Source organism: Typopeltis vanoorti, chromosome 7 (assembly GCF_054136105.1).
Source record: "Typopeltis vanoorti isolate ZY-2024b chromosome 7, IOZ_Tvanoo_1.0, whole genome shotgun sequence".
Lineage (NCBI taxonomy): Eukaryota > Metazoa > Arthropoda > Arachnida > Uropygi > Thelyphonidae > Typopeltis > Typopeltis vanoorti.
Window position 1 is genome coordinate 32,160,001 of NC_143555.1, and position 3,774 is coordinate 32,163,774.

Consider the following 3,774-nt stretch of genomic DNA (forward strand, 5'->3'; position numbering starts at 1 on the left):
CTGTATCCAAAATATGGCCCACTGTTAATTGCTTTTACAGTGTTGTCCGCATAGAGCGTTGAAGAGAAAACTTTTCTGATTGCTTTCAAATCTTCAGTGTTGTCTAATTCAACAATTTCCAGATTTTTTTTTAAAGGATTCGTTTTAGGACAAGGTTTTAATTATGTTTCTGTTTGCGAACCTTGTTCGTTTGCTGTTTTTCAGTTTATTATTATTATAGCTCTGTATCAAGGTTTCTTCCAAACTAATTTACTTTATCAAATCTCCAATACTAATAGCTCTTACTTTTCCGCCTTTTAAGGCTGTGTTTCATAGACGATGCTTCTTAGAATAGTAATTGTCTGTAACTAGCTTGGAACGCTAGTATTTTTCACTCAGTGTTTTATTTTATTATTATTGTTTGTTTGTTTTTTTAACACTAGGTGAGCAAGGCACACCTGCGAGATATGCATGACTCGAGCGTTTGCAAAAATACTTTTGAATTTCACAAAAAATAAGCATTTTGCGATGACGCCAGTACTGGAAATACAGAGACTGCTTCATTTCTATATATTCTGGAGATCTCTTTGACTTCTTATCTCGGAAAACCGATTTCCTATAAACGGACTGTTCTAGCAGTCAAGTTTTCCTTCCTTGGGGACTTTAATTCCCACATCTCTCTCTCTCTCTCTCTCTCTCTCCCTTTTTCCAGTTTCACTGAGCAAATTGGAAAAGTGCTAAATTATTTCACGTAAGCAACGACTTAAAGCATCTACCTGAAAATCCAGCAATCTAGATCTTTTATGAACCAATGGCACTCTCTTCTCTTAGACATTCTCGGACTCATGTCCTTTGACATTACAACACCAAACACCACTAAGTATGAAGATCTCCAATACCTTCAACTGTTCCTTTTCATGGTTAGACTATTATGTTATAGAAATTATCCATGTTGAAATGAGGACTTTCATTTCCCGCCCTATTCATATTCCCCCCCACCCAGTATCCAAGCCATGGTTTCTACATGACGTGCGTCAGGGGAATCATTGAAGTAACAAGAATTTCTTCAGTATCATCTAGATAACAGCAGGTGGCTTCTTGAAAAGAAAACTCCATTTCATCTTAATTGTGATACAGTTTTTGGCAAAAAGTTGCGCCATAAGTTTGACATTGAAAAAAAAAATTCTTCGCAAATCACAATCGTGCTTTTTGTTCCCTTGCAAAAGTAACTATTGAGCCATTGGGTACTATTTTTCTATCCACCTGTGTTCCGTCTTCTCTAACAACTATTGCAACATCGCCCTAATGATAAGTCTAATATCCTGGCATCATACTTTTCTTCCAACTCCTGCATAAATGACCAAGGCACATCACTTCCAACTACATCTGAGAGTCACCGTAGCGCAATTGGAAGAACATTGCGCCATCGCGCCATTCCGATTGGAATAGGCCTAAGTTCGATTCTCGTTGCGACGGGAGGAATCTTTATCTGGACGATTTTCAATCGAAGGTGAGTTAGCCAATCTCATACGGAGGTTGCACAATATATAGTTCTTTGGGTTTTTTCTCCCGGAAACTCGGGTTTTTCATCCCGCATACAGACAAATCGGCCCTTCAGAACACACGCAATTTACAGACATAGAATACCAGTTGTGGACATATGCCTGGGGAAGCAGTGTCCCAGGTTCGATTCCCGTTGTAGACGTGAGGAATTTGAGGATCTTCCTCAGGCATAGCCAAGTTAGCTGGTCTTGGGCGCGGTCAGTAGGGTTTTTTCCGCCAGTTTACCTGGCGTTTTTCATCCCGCAAACAGGCAAACCGGCCTCATGAACATACGCCTCTACAGTCAAAAATATATCTCCCCTAGCGGCAGACCAGGCGACGGGTCGGTTGGGAGTAGTACTAACAAGAAGTCGCATCTAAAGTAACACGCGGACCCTGCATGGGAAGCGGGAATAACGCGTAGTAGAAGAAGAAGAGAAGAGAATACCAGTTGTGGAGGTAGGCGGTAGATGGCGTTGATGGAGATGATTCGTAGTAGAGGTTTGGTGTAGTGGTTGAGACAGTTGTAGATGTCCTCCCGCGATGAGTCTTCGGACTCCTTGGAAATGTCAGGAATAATAATCTGTAACATCACATTACATAGTTTCTGTGACCTTCCGCTTGAAAGAAGCAGAGAAACCTTAAATAGTCTAGATACAGAAAAGGTTTCTGTCCTTACATCCTCTGGCAGTTATGCCAGAGAGAGAGAGATGTGCCATCATACTCAATATTTCTAAGGCATTTCTTAAGATCTGGCATAGAGGGCTGAGTTTAAATTCCGTACAAGACAGGAAGAATCTTTATCAGGACTTAGATAAATTGAAGGTTAGGTGGAAAAGTTTCCTCCCCGAAAGTTAAGTTTTTTTCCCTGCCAATTGCTCAATTGGCCAGGAGAACACGCTCAAAGTCTACACACACAAGAATATATGTCTAGGCATAAGACTAATCACCTTATCATAAAATTGTTTGTACGGAAGCCTAGACAGGTCATGGGTTTTAATGGACTGTAAGTACTATTGAGCTGGTCTGATTGGCCGAGTGGGTATGGTCCAGTTTCACCAAAAGGTTATGTATTCGAATTCCAGTGTGAGCAGCATGGATGTCTGTAAAAGCCTGCTCTGGATAAGGAGATTATATAGTTCTTTGAGTTTATAAGGCTTGCGCTAAAAAATAAAATCAAAATTATTATTATTCACAGAAAAATATTTCATTCCTAAAACACAGTAAGGTGTCCAGAAGAGTACAGGAACAACAACTCTTTTGGAGAATTTCATAGATCTAACTAATCAGTGTTCCTTAGATAAAAACAAAATTACCATGGGCGTATTTTATTGACCTGTCTAAAGTATTTGATATACACTAAAACATAAGATACTTCAAGAATAACTAAGACATACTGAAATACGTGGACGAGGGTTCACGAGGTTTAAAAATTACCTTCAAAATAGGAAATAAATAAAATACATCGGATCATTCGAGTTACCCATAACCTGTAGACTTTCCCAAAGAGCTATTTTATCTCCTTTTCTTTTTAATATTTATATGCATAATATCAATCAGCTATCTCTCAGAGCCAAGATCTTCCAATAAGCACTTCGCAAGCAAACACGCAATACATCACCAGATGCAGTGGTGCACTTAAGATTTAATCTTGGGGTGGGCCGAGCTGAGTAGCCGATTTGAGAATACACACTGCACATTGCATACGACCTATGACTGAGCATCTGCAGTGATCGCCAATACATGATACCGCTGATCTCCTCTCCCCAGGCAAACGAAGTAGCGCTCGGTCCGCCCGAGCACTACTTGGTTCGCCTTGCGTTTACAGCGGCCGTGATTCCAGAGAGCTATAGGGTACTCCCACCTTATGTGACCGCTAATTCATAAGTAGTATAGAAATAGAAGACATGACACAACATAAATAAAAAAAAATAATTTTAATTAGGAAAAAATTTTTGGAAAAATTTTTAGTGTTTTTTTCTTTTGGGGGAGGGTCCCTTCCTCCCCATGGGTGCGCCACTGACCAGATGGATTACTAAACTCCATCCACCAAATCCACTTCATCCAGACAGTTGACAATAAGTACATAATGCAACTGCCGCCTGCATATAAAGGCAGGTGCATAAATATAGCGACTACCATTGCACAGATTGAAACAATATGCTACTTTGGAATTTATCTTGGTGCAGATAAGAGCTGAAATAGCCACATGAAACGCTACAAAGTAAACTCCGAAAATAGCAAACGAGCTAT